The 12,571-nt window shown below is 44.3% G+C and overlaps 1 protein-coding gene across 3 annotated transcripts in view; it reads left to right on the top strand.

Moving 5' to 3' along the window:
* The first annotated feature begins 291 nt into the window (after positions 1–291).
* IL1RAPL2 (interleukin 1 receptor accessory protein like 2) overlaps positions 292–12,571 on the top strand; it is a 499,644-nt gene continuing 487,364 nt past the window's right edge. The window contains exon 1 of one of the 3 annotated variants that reach the window (XM_083722871.1): positions 292–1,165. The gene's annotated coding sequence lies outside the window, so the exon portion shown is untranslated. Of the gene's footprint in view, positions 1,166–2,880; positions 2,986–12,571 lie in introns of those variants that run through there. The other 2 variants (XM_083722867.1, XM_083722868.1) reach the window with 2 other exon arrangements.

Raw genomic sequence — 12,571 nt, forward strand, 5'->3', positions numbered from 1 at the left:
AGTACTAAGGCAACGGAAGCAAAACGCTTAGGTGTACGAAATCCTGGAAGCGGAATATCTCTACTTTGCCCACCAGGCGGCGGTGCAGCGACGCAGCTCTTTTGCTGATCCCTCCGAAAGGTAAGTAAGCGAAATGACATTTTGCCTTGTGAATGGAGGGGGCGGGTGGAGAGCGGGTTTTTTTAAAAAACAAACAAACAAAATAAAAAAAGCCAGAACCTCTAGGAGGGACGATTTCCTCCCCCACCCCTCGGTCTCTCTAATGAAAAGGGGACAGCCTTGCTCGCAGCTATTTCGTTTCTCCATCTCCCCTGCAATACCCTTGTCTGGTGAGAGGTAGTTCAAGAGTTTGAGGGAGCAGTTGGATAGGATTTTTTTGAGCACTTCTGAATAGGAATCTGATATGCCCAGTACCACTTGGGACTGGGACTGAGAGAGAGAGAGAGAGAGAGAGAGAGAGAACGCGAACTGAACTCTTTATTATATTCTGCGCCTACTAATAGGATTTTTCTAAAGCTCCCTTCTTTCTTGGGAGCAACTTTACCCCTCTAGGTGTCTTCGTCGTTTGCCAAAAAACAAAACACAAAAAGCAAGCAAACAAAAGCAAAAACCCAAATCAACCTGAGGACCTAAACGTGTAGACAGCAAACCTTCCTATTTCGATTCTGCCAAGCGCGGCGGGGGGCGGCGGCGGGGGCAGGGGAGGGGGTTAGAGAGAAGAGACGGATCCAAGGCTTCTGAGTCCTGCTGGATTGACAGATGCCCAGGGAAGGTGAAGCAAGTTTCCTTCCACCCGTGGATGTTTCGTCAAGCCAATCGCGTGACCAGAGCCTGTTCAGGTGAAGGCAAAGAAGGGAGGACTCCGCGTGGTTTCAGAGGCACTTCTGGGGTTTGCTGAGTCCGGAGGTGTCTCCTTTCCTTTCCACGGTTAGCTCGAGCCACTGAAGAAGGGGGAACAACAACAACACGCTGCTTCAACCGAGAGAGGACTCCTCTCTTTCTCTCTCTCTCTCTCTCACTCACTCTCTCTCGTGGCATGCTAGGGATGTGAGCCTGTGTTTCCTTAGGGAGCGGGGACACCCGGATACTACTTCTAGTGGATTGTTGCAAAGAGTACGGGGATGGAGCGCCACTACCTGTGAAGTCCCCGCTGTGTGGGTTGTAGGTAAGATGCGTTGCATGGCTTCTCTCTCTCTCTCTCTCTCTCTCTCTCTCTCTCTCTCTCTCTCTCTCTGTTTTATGGGCTTTTCTGCATGTGGCTCATTCTCTCTGGGCTTCCCAAACTCTTCTTCAGACACAAGGCGCAAAGGTGGAACTAAGCACCCTGGGAACTGTGAGCTTCCCGGCCCCCGTTTTCCACCCAAGGGCTCAGCCTGTGTGGGAAAAAACCACAAATCTCAGCACCCCTGAGAATGCGCAGAGTGCTTTCCTTTTATTCCCCAGTCCTTCAGACCTGCCTCTTACACCTGAAAGCAAGAGTATATGTGGTTACAAAGCAGGCTAGATACTGCCTGTCACATCCCGTCTCTCTCTTTTTGTAGGGACGTTATTAACTGCACCCTCATCTGTTGTTGGGAAGTAGATTGAATCACTGCACGACCAAATGCCGTATACTTTTGCTCTTGCCTCCGTTGGTCAGTTTTAGCGTTAAATGGCCCAAACGTGCTTTGGTTTCCGGCTGCCTGGCAGCAGGGGTTGGTGGTGGTGGTCTTGTGCTTTGGACAGCTGTGTCGCAAGCAGATGGTTAATTATTGGAGCTTGTTCCAGGACCATACCTGAATGCTGTGGAGAGCTTCACCTGCTGAATTTCTGCTTGATACACAGGTGTTGAAAAGGAGCAGGAACCCTGTTGCAGGGGCGGGGGGGGGGGAGAGACTTGGCAGTCTTCGTGGGGGTGAATGATCACCTGGAAAGCCCCCTGATGTTCACCACCATATATTTAAGTAGTTCACTTTTGGAGTGTGACCCTGTGTCTCGCTTAACAATTTCCTTCCACTGTGCTCTTCTGTGTTGCATGGACTAAATGCAGGGTGCATTTTTAAAAAGCATGCCACATGTGTTTTGTGCAGCCTCAGCTCACCCTTAATATTACTGGAAGTCTGTTGAATGTTTCCTGGATTCCAAAGTGCATATATATTCTCCTCTCCATTCCCCACACAACCCCCCACTTGAAATTTTGAACTTGCTAACACAGATTTTCTGTATATGCTCAAGCTCCTCTGGGGATGGATTTTATGGGTTTATCCTACTGCTTAAGGGAATGGAGAGTGGTGAGAGTGACCTCTGTGGACATATAGTTCACTCCTTTTGATCAGACTTAGCCTGTATCGTCTTAGACAACATTCTCCCAGCTGATTTCATAGATCCTACCAGCCCCCCCCTACCCCAGAGATAAATAGATGCTGCTCATGAAATAATAATCTAATCACACACACACACACACCCTCAACATTTATCCAAACATGGCTTCCCGGATACTGTAAATAATAATTCCAGACATTAATGCAATATTAAAATAATAATGATCAAAATGAGATCAATACCAGATCTATCCAGCCTACTAAAACATTGCAGGGAATCTGAAAACTCGGTTATTGAGCCCTAAAATGCTTATGTTTCTGTTTTTTTTTTTGCAGGGCAGGGTGGGTGGGGGAATAAATGGCTTTTATATTGATCTGTGATTTTTTGGTTCCAGTAGGATGGTTGCAGACAAACTGTATTGTAGTGGGGTAGTAGTCTGGGTCCATTCCGATAGACCCAGAAACTCCCTCCCTGTAAAAAAAGGAGAGTTTGTCAACAAAGAAGTTAAGTAAACCAGCAACTGGCACTGTCAATGAGTCTCTTGCCCAGGGGATGGCAGGCTGGTGCGAGAACATTGATTTCTGCCTTGCGATAACTTCTTTGATTAGGAGCCTGCCTGGCTGCAGACTCTGGTGTTTGAAAACACCAGTTCTAACTTTTGCTGCTGGCTGATCCATCTAAGAGGTAAGTGGAGGTAGGAAGCAAAACTTGGGAGAGAATCTGTAGAGAGTGTGAATCTCCTGGCAGAACAGGAGGGGAAGGACTTGTCGATTTCTGATCCGTATCAAAGCCAGGTGAAGGAATTGGAAGTGTATGTAGTTGTGAGGGTGGCATAGTTGTGAAGAGAGTAGGGCTGGGGAACCTGTGGCCTGGAACTCCCAATCCACATCAGCCTGTCAGCTGATTGCTAGTGGTCCATCTGGGATGCTGGGAGTTGTTGAACTACAACATATGGATGGTCAAAGGTTCCCCATCCAGGAGTGTCAAGGTTTGGACTGGGGAGACTTCAGCCGCATTCAGACCCCCATTTTCTGTGCCCACACCATGTTCCCAATGCTGGATTTTAAACCTATGTTAATCCAGCACTTTTTTAAAAATAAAAATAAAAAGTGCTACTGTTTGATGTGTTGTTGCTCAAACTACCGTAGCTTAGATTCAGTTGGAATCCTTAAGCCATTCTTAATTCACATCTAGCCAAGTTGCAGACACACTTTGCACAGGGTAAAGACATCCCCCAATGTGTCAACGCCCCTGGTGTGTCCGCAAACAGAAAAGGACTCTGACTCCAATGAAGCTGTGCTGATGTGAACAGCTTTATGTGTGGGTGTGGGAAGAGTTGCGAAATGTACTGGGGAAAGAAACCTTCAGCTTCACTGCCCTCTAAGGTGGTGATGTGAACACACCCTTTGCTTCAAAATTCCTGAAGCTGATGTCCTACCTTGCAGGCTGGTTATGAATAAATTGGGTGGCAGGGAGAGACACATATGCCACATTGAGTAAGGATAGGATAAAATGAAGTAAAGCATTTGTGTGCTGTGCTGTGTTGAAAGGCAGGTTTGTGTGAAAAGTGAAACTAAAGATTGCAATGCAATTAGCCCAAAAGAACTGGTTAGTGTAGTGGTAAGAGAGAAAACCACTAGTTCAAGATTACACCTCCTCATTCATGAGGTGACTTCAAGCAATCCTTTCTTACTGGGTTGTGGTGCATTACTGTAATATCATTGCTGTAATAAATGATGTGAAGTGCTTGGAAACAGTATATGGGCTTATGCTATATAAATACAAGTGTGCCTATATAGCACAAATGCTTGCAAAAGTACTCATTACAGTTTTAGTCCTTTCCACTGTCTATAAGATTTGCAGAAGATCTTCACACTTCATTATGATTTCTGTAAACTGCTAAGCATAACCAATACCTGACCTCTTCAGCTGGTTCTGTCTAATGGTTTGGAAGCTGAATTACGGTATTCTTACGGCATGAACTAAAATAAGGTTACCAGACCTTTTTCAATGAATCCAGGGGCACTTTTCAACTTCAATTGATTTTGTATGTGGACTGATTTGTAAATCTGGGGACTGTCCCCGGGAAACGGGTACGACTGGTAACCTTAAACTAAAAATGGCTGGAGGGATATAATCCTCCTTTGTTTCCCCTTCTTACTGAAGCTGCTTCCCAAGTCAGGGGTGGCACCTTCCAGATGTTGTTGATGACAACTCAGATCATACTTGACCATTGGCCATACTGACTAGGGCTGATGGGAGTCCACAATATTTGGAGAAAACCACACTGACTGCCGTTCTCTTTCATAGATATCCTTTCAAATCCCATCAGCTCTTTGAATTGTACAGTGCAACTCTATACATGTCCAATCAGACGTAAGTCCTATTGAGTTCAATGAGATGTACTCCCAGGTAACTGCAGATGGGATTGCAGTTGTAATCTTTTAAATCCAAAGCTATAAATGGAATGAAGCTTAATTTCATGGAACCATAGAATATAAAACTCCCTGGGAGCAGGGATATTTCTTTTGCCTGCAGTACTCTGCAAAGTGCTAGGAGCAGTGATAGGTCTGTGTAGAGGACATTGTATTTGTGTCTTTTTTTGAATTCTATATTATTGCATCCCTTTCGATCACCGACACCTCATTTTGAAGCTGAAAGTGTATCAATCTTTCCACCTTGGACTACTACTTAGTAGTGGGTCATGGTGAAGGGGCATTTTGCTAAAATGGTCTCTCTTCCTTCAGTCGAAGCCTTTCCTTTAGAAAGAAAATATTAAAAATTCTATGTGCAAAACATGTCACTAGCTCAGTGCTTGGCGGGGGAGGGGGGGTTAGTATGAAAATGGCATTAATCATATGTAGGGTTTTTTCCCCCTTCAGTGGAATATATTTGGGCTTTGAGTAACGTCCCTGAAGTTTTTATGTTTTAAAATGTTGTGGGATGCTAAATCTTCAATGTTTGCTAAACTCCCTTTTAAAAGCAGTAATGGAAAGCCATGCTTGGTACCCTTAGCGGGGTGTGGGTGTGGGTAGGCAGATCTGTAGTGACACAGGGATTCCTTTTCCCCCCTTCCACATCAGTTTGCATTCTTTCCTGGGGGGCGGGGGGAGATCAGTATGAAAACTCACCAGCAATTTCTCCTAACAGACAGGTTTGTCTGTAATTTTGTTTAATGTTCACATTTTGGACCAGCTGCTTAATGTAATGCATTTTTCTATGTTTTCAGTAATATGTGTACCTCTGTACACACTTTGTCCTAGGCTGTATGTTTTTGTACATGTTTTGTATATGCTGCTTGGCTGGAGAACAGCATCACAGAAAGATGGCTGTGTTTCAGTTTTCAGAGCATTTTGGAAAGTGTGAATTGTTTTCATTTATCTATTCATTTTCTATACTTCATCTGAGGATCACAGGGAGGTTTACAATATAAAAACACATAAAACTACAAAACATAGTAACAATCAAAATTACACCTGTCAGCTGGGGGGGGGGCGGCTGTGGTGTGGCGTAGGCTGCGGTGGTAGGTACCCATCCAGCTTTGGCCTGTCTGGGGGAGGAGAAGAAGGAAGAAGAAGAAGAAGAAGAAGAAGAAGAAGAAGAAGAAGAAGAAGAAGAAGAAGAAGGAGGAGGAGGAGGAGGAGGAGGAGGAGGAGGAGGAGGAGGAGGAGGGTTTGGATTTGATATCCTGCTTTATCACTACCCTAAGGAGTCTCAAAGCGGCTAACATTCTCCTTTCCCTTCCTCCCCCACAACAAACACTCTGTGAGGTGAGTGGGGCTGAGAGACTTCAGAGAAGTGTGACTGGCCCAAGGTCACCCAGCAGCTGCATGTGGAGGAGCGGGGAAGCGAACCTGGTTCACCAGATTACGAGTCTACCGCTCTTAACCACTACACCACACTGAACATTTGCACAGATTTAAAGATCAAGAAACACTGGTTCACTACCTAGGAAAAGTTACAGATAGGTAGCCGTGTTGGTCTGCCATAGTCAAAACAAAAAAAATTCCTTCCAGTAGCACCTTAAAGACCAACTAAGTTAGTTCTTGGTATGAGCTTTCGTGTGCATGCACACTTCTTCAGATACACGTGTATCTGAAGAAGATACATGATTGTATCTTCTGGTGTATCTGAAGAAGTGTGCATGCACACGAAAGCTCATACCAAGAACTAACTTAGTTGGTCTTTAAGGTGCTACTGGAAGGAATTTTTTTGTTTTACCTAGGAAAAGATATCCAAAAATGAGCTTATACAGTTTCTAGCCAAATGAATTTACACAGATTCTGCTATAAAGTAGCAGAGGTGACTGGGGCTGAGAGACTTCAGAGAAGTGTGATTAGCCCAAGGTCACCCAGCAGCTGCATGTGGAGGAGCGGGGAAGCGAACCCGGTTCCCCAGATTACGAGTCCATTTCTCTTAACCACTACACCACACTAGCTCCATCTGGGGTTCTTGCCTACCTCGAAGCAACCATCACAACTTGGTGGTGATGGGGTGGATCCTTATAGTCTAGTTGGATGGTGGAATTGGAATCTCCACCAGTCCAAGGAATTAGGGTATCCTCTTAAAGGGATCCAAGCTGCAGGTGCTTCTGTCTACCAAGCTGATCTCAGGCATGGTTGCCCTGCTTTAGTGTGTGTCACAGGGTGATCTGTAACCTTGGTTAACCCCACCAAGATAGTGAACCAGCAGACGGCTTGGTTGATTGAGGATACACACCCAGTATCTTGCGCCAAGACTTGGTGACATCTGTAGTCAATAAAGTTGTGGCCTGTTTAAATCCCAACTGGTTGTTCTGTGTTTATTGCAGTATTTGTCACTGTTTCACTGAAAAATGGTGTCACAAGACCAGCCATGTGCTGCTTTCTTGGATACTGTCTTCCCCCATTCACACCTGCCGGTCAACTTTGACCTGTAGGCAGACCCACCCACCTGTCAGTCACCTGATGTCATGGTGTGGTGTGTGTGGTGTGGTGTGTGGTGTGTGGTGTGTGGTGTGTGGGGAGATATAAAGATCTGAACCACTGGGCCAAAAATGTCCCCTGCACCTGATCTGGAAGGCCGTCGTTTCTCCACCCCTTGATCTAGGCTACTTTATCTTGATTGGCACCAGCATTCCAAGGTATTTGCGAACCTTAAAACAAAGCTGAGGATAACTTGGGACTGCTCTGTGTGTGTGTGCATGTGCAAAGCATGTGCTTTTTTTCTGAGCTACAATCCTGTGATATTGCTTGCAGCTATCTCAATTTTCTGTGAGCAGCTGAGGTGTCTGTTCGATGAGGTGGCTGAGAATACAAGGACGACAGCTTGCTTCTTCTTCTTCTTCTTCTTCTTCTTCTTCTTCTTCTTCTTCTTCTTCTTCTTCTTTTTTGTTAATAGTGGAACAGACTAGTCTCTTATGTTTTCCTGTAATAAATCTGTGTGTGTGTTTTCAAGAAGAAGCCAGACAGCTGGTGTGTTGGGATTCACACTGACAAGGCTTGCTTGAGGAGAGTGGGGGGAGGTGCTGGGTGACGAAAGCCACGTGGTCCCGGGAAAGATCACAGATCAACACTCTTGAGGCTGAACCGTATTTTTGTTGACGTACATGAGCAAAAGCCAAGAAGCCTGCATCTCCAACTGTACATTCCTCCGTGAATTCATATATCACTCTTTCTTTCTTTCTTTCTTTCTTTCTTTCTTTCTTTCTTGATGGGGGAAAGTATGTATGTAATAAGCAAGTCAGTTCTCTGTTGCTCTCTGCATCGCACTGAGATTAACAGGCTAGACACAGAGCAACTGTGTGGGCCAGGTGAAAACTTGCCTCTGAATAGGACTATTGTGGCAGGAATAATCTTACAATTAACACAGATAAATGTTCACACACAGATGGAAGATTGTAGCTTTTGACCTGATCTTGTAAGGTTCTGAGAGTATTTTCTTCTAATTTAAAGAACCACTGTTTTTTAACACTCTGACAACATAAGAACAAAATGACAGTGGATTTGAGCATCACATGATGAGGTTAACCATTGATGTACATTATGGATAGGACATCTTTCCCCCACACCCAGGGGCCTTGTTCTAGGTCTCAGAGCTGCTGCCTCTCTTACTCTCTCTCTGGCCCACCCAGTTTAAAAAACCTTTATTATAAGGCTGCTGGCTATGTTACTAAGTGCATTATTGGTGAGACCCTAGCGACACACCATCTTAATTTGCTTAAAGGCCTACACATAAATTAGCATGTGCACATTTACATAATTTTATTTATTTAGACAATTTATACACCACTTAATTTTTTGAAGAAAATCTCTAAGCAGTTTTACAACCTCCTAAAAATACCGCAATAATAATAAAAACTGCAGTCAACATTCCACATTTTTGAGAATTGCGGGCAACCATTAGCCAAGAGAGACTCTTAAACATCGGCTATAAACCGCAACAGCTAACATAATACCTACAAGCCGATCCAAAATATGTATAGCAGAGACCAACCAAACATGCAAATATACAAGCATGCATGTAACAGCAGCACTCTCACATCTGCAGCTATCAGGAACCTGAGCTCTTGAGATAATGCTTGAGTGTCCAGCAATGCCATTGGTCAGGGCAGGAAAACAGTGTCCTGCAGCTGCCCCATGTGGCGAACTGTTGGAACTGCAGCTTGGAACTTGGAACTTTTTCAGCTCTGTCTCTTCTTTTGCTCCCAGCTCACCTCCTGTCATCTGTTTGCTGTCAAGCCTTGGAGCTGGGTTTCCTTTCTCAAGGTTTTTCCAGGCTGCAGCTCCAATTCCACACAAGTGAATGGAGTATTGGGAAGAGGGGCTGCAATGAAGGCAACCATGGGCTTTTACTAGGGCTTTTATGGTTGAAAATAAATTATAGTCTTATTTTTTAAAATATTAATCTGTATATGAATGAAACATTCTAAAGAGTTGGAGGGGACCCCAAGGGTCCTCTAGTCTAACCCCCTGCAATGCAGGAATCTCAGCTAAAGCATCCATGAAAGATGGCCATCCAACCTCTGCTTACAAACCTCCAAGGAAGGAGAGTCCACCACCTCTCGTGGGAGTCTGTTCCACTGCCAAACAGCTCTGACTGTCAGAAAATTTTTTCTTTTCTTTTTTAGTGATGCACAAGTTGAAGCTGGCACCAGATGTTGGGAACTGCTGGCCACAACCTTATGTGGCAAGCAGTGTTACTACAGATTCTCAGGCAAGAATTTTATGGACTGGGTCCACCCAGGCTGCCCATTGGCTCCTCTTGGGCAGGAAGGAGTATAAGAAGACTTCGTGTCCCAGGGGTACTTTGCTCTAGTTCCCCTTGCATGTTCAGACCCAGAAACCTCCCCCCTAAATAAATTCACATTTGACTCAAATTTTAGTTTTGGCTTTTTGCAGAATTTAGGCCACAACTTTATCATTTACAGAAAAGTGAGTAGTTGCATAGGCTCTGGTTTGACTAGCTCCCTGCACCCTTGCAGGCAGCGCTGACCCAGAGCTCTAGCATAGGTCAGCCAACACCTGAGACAGGTGAAAAGCCTGGGAACAGACTCTGTTCACTCCCCAGATGCTCCCCTGGACTCAGGCATGGGCACAACCCCCTTTTGGGGGTTGACTAAACCAACTTGAGCTCCTGGATTTCTTTAATGGAGTACCCTTCACATAGGGATGGCGAGACCGTTCTCCCATCCCTATCACATGAACCAGTGCCTATCTGCAACCTGCAATGTGGCAGGTGAAACCCAAATGGCTACAGCCAATCAGCCAAGTGGGGAAAATTCCTGCTGTTCCCCTGTCCCAATGACAGACAACACACGATGGCATAGCAAGGACAATTGCAAAATGCCCTAAAAGTAGGGAGAGGTGGGCAGTTGTTCCGAATGCGTGCGCCAAAAGAGGAAGCTCTAGGTTACGTGCATGGGCATAAATAGGTCCTTCGAACCATTTGCACTGCGTCCCATTGGCCAGATTGCACCCATCTACGAGGGACCTACCAATCTGGTGTTGTGGTTATCCAATAGACCCACCCACAACCAGGAGGTCAGTCTCCAGGTCTCACTGCAACACATGCCCTCTTTTAGGAAGGGCACAATTTGCTTGCTTTCCCTCTGATCCTAATTTTTCTTCAGTACTGACTTTTCTTACACCTCTTAGCTCCCAGCTCCTGACTCACCTTCGACCTCTGCCCATGGCCCAACTCTACCACTAACCTGGAAGAAGCACGCCTTCCTGTGGCAGGAGGGGAAAGTGCTTTTTCTAAGACTGCCTTTGCCACTTGTGGTTTTTGGCAGTTCATTTTCAGTCAAAAGGGTTTTCATGGGTTAATTTTTTTAAATAAATCGCTTGGACACCTTCTGTTGAGTAAGCAGCATATAAATCATTAAAATAAAATTTAAAATGGATTATTCTGTTGGAACTGCGTTCATGCATAAGAGCTGCATTGTTAATTAAGAGCATGGACTGTTCTGAATAAATATATACAGAATTGTGTGGTAAATATGGGAGCTTGTGGGAGAAAAACAACAACCCTATTTCATCAGAGCTTATGGGTCATTGGGGTTTAAGGATGGGGGCAGAAATTTGATTCAGTTAGCACTTAAAGTGAGAGCTGCCTAATCCACACTTTCAGAAATAATATGTGAACCAAAGTACAGCCATTCTTCAAAATTCGCCCTCCAGAGAATTCTACAGTGCAGTTCTCTAGCCAAATAATGTATACAAAAATGCATATACTAGAGTAAAGCATGCATAAAAATGGATTTGTTGGTGAAAATAGCAATGCTTAGGAAAATTGTTTCACAAAAATGTGCATGTTGGGTGAAACTGAATACAAAAATGCATATATTTGAGTAAATCAACATTAAAATTCTGTTGAATTTCCCCGCTTAAAATCACAAACTGATGTGATGTTGTGCTAAGGTTGGAAAAATGAGATCCCAAATGGGAGACCAAATGTTTGGTCTCTGCTACATTTATTGAACTATGAGCAGCAGAAATAATTAGGGATTGTTGTATTCTGGTTATGCTATAACAGACTGAAGATAGGATGCAGCAACGAGATAGAATTTAAACAAAACACTGCAGAAAATGAGATGGGAAGTCGATAAAACACAATAAAATTTTATTATGTATTGAAATTTTATGTGAAAATTGTGGAAATTTAATAAAATAGATTTTTTTTAAAAAAAAGGTTGGAAAAATGAGAAACTGGGATAAACTGAAATTGACACAACCACCCATTCCAATGAGGTCAGAGACAGAGGAGGTGGGGGCTACCATGGGGAATAAATGAGTGGGGGGGGGGAAGAGAAGAGGGTGGGCAGTGACTTTGCTGAAAACGTTTGTCTAATTACCTTGGTGATCCAAAAGTCGCACAGCGAATTAGTCCAAAATAAATCCTTACTTGCCAATGTGCAAAGAAAGTGCCATGTCTGTTGGAGGAAGCCAAGCTCGATGATCTGCTGGTGAAAGGCACAGACGTTCTTTTCCTTTGATCTTTTGGGTTGCTTTTCATGCTGTCAAGCTTCAGGTGTTTGTTAAACAGGGCCTGTGATCTGTAAGTCTGTAACGTGACATTTCAGAAGCATGTGTGTGACACTAGAAACACAGCTGCCGGTGGGGGGGGGGAGGATGGCGTTGGAATTTGTTTTTTAAAAATGGTGTCTTGGTGCACCTGAGATGTCTGTGGAGCAGAGGAGCTGATGAAAGGAAGATCCTCGTTAAATAGCAGAGTTAGTGTGCTAAGAATAAACAGAACAGAAATTGCTTTCTATGGTATTTGCAAACTGTTGAAAGCATTGGGGGAACAGACCCTAAATAAATAAATAAATAAATAAATAAATAAATAAATAAATAAATAGCACTGTCTTCCCCCTACAGTTCCAGGAGGCAAGACCACCTTCCCCCACCCCCAAGACAGGTGAGGGATGCCTGACAGCATACAGGGGTTGGTGGAGCAGTGCCCCAGTGGATCAGCTACCACTGGGTCTACTTTGAATATGACTTGGTCCAATGCAACCCATTAGAATTGCTTTGCTATAACAGAGCAAGGTATACGTTTGCCCAGCATCTTGCTTTACTGGATTAGAGTGCCTGTGGTCCAGCATTCTTCTTCAGAGGCCAACTGGAAACCTCTTGCAAGCAGAGTATGAAAGCCATGCCCATATTTTTGGTTTGCTATATCTGCTGTTTGCCCAGTAACTTAGGACTCCAGTTCTCTGAACGCTGTGTAACAAAAAATAGTCTAAAACAGAAGATTAATCTTATGCCATCAAAGACAGACTGAAATC

Source organism: Podarcis gaigeae, assembly GCF_964106915.1.
Source record: "Podarcis gaigeae genome assembly, chromosome: Z".
Lineage (NCBI taxonomy): Eukaryota > Metazoa > Chordata > Lepidosauria > Squamata > Lacertidae > Podarcis > Podarcis gaigeae.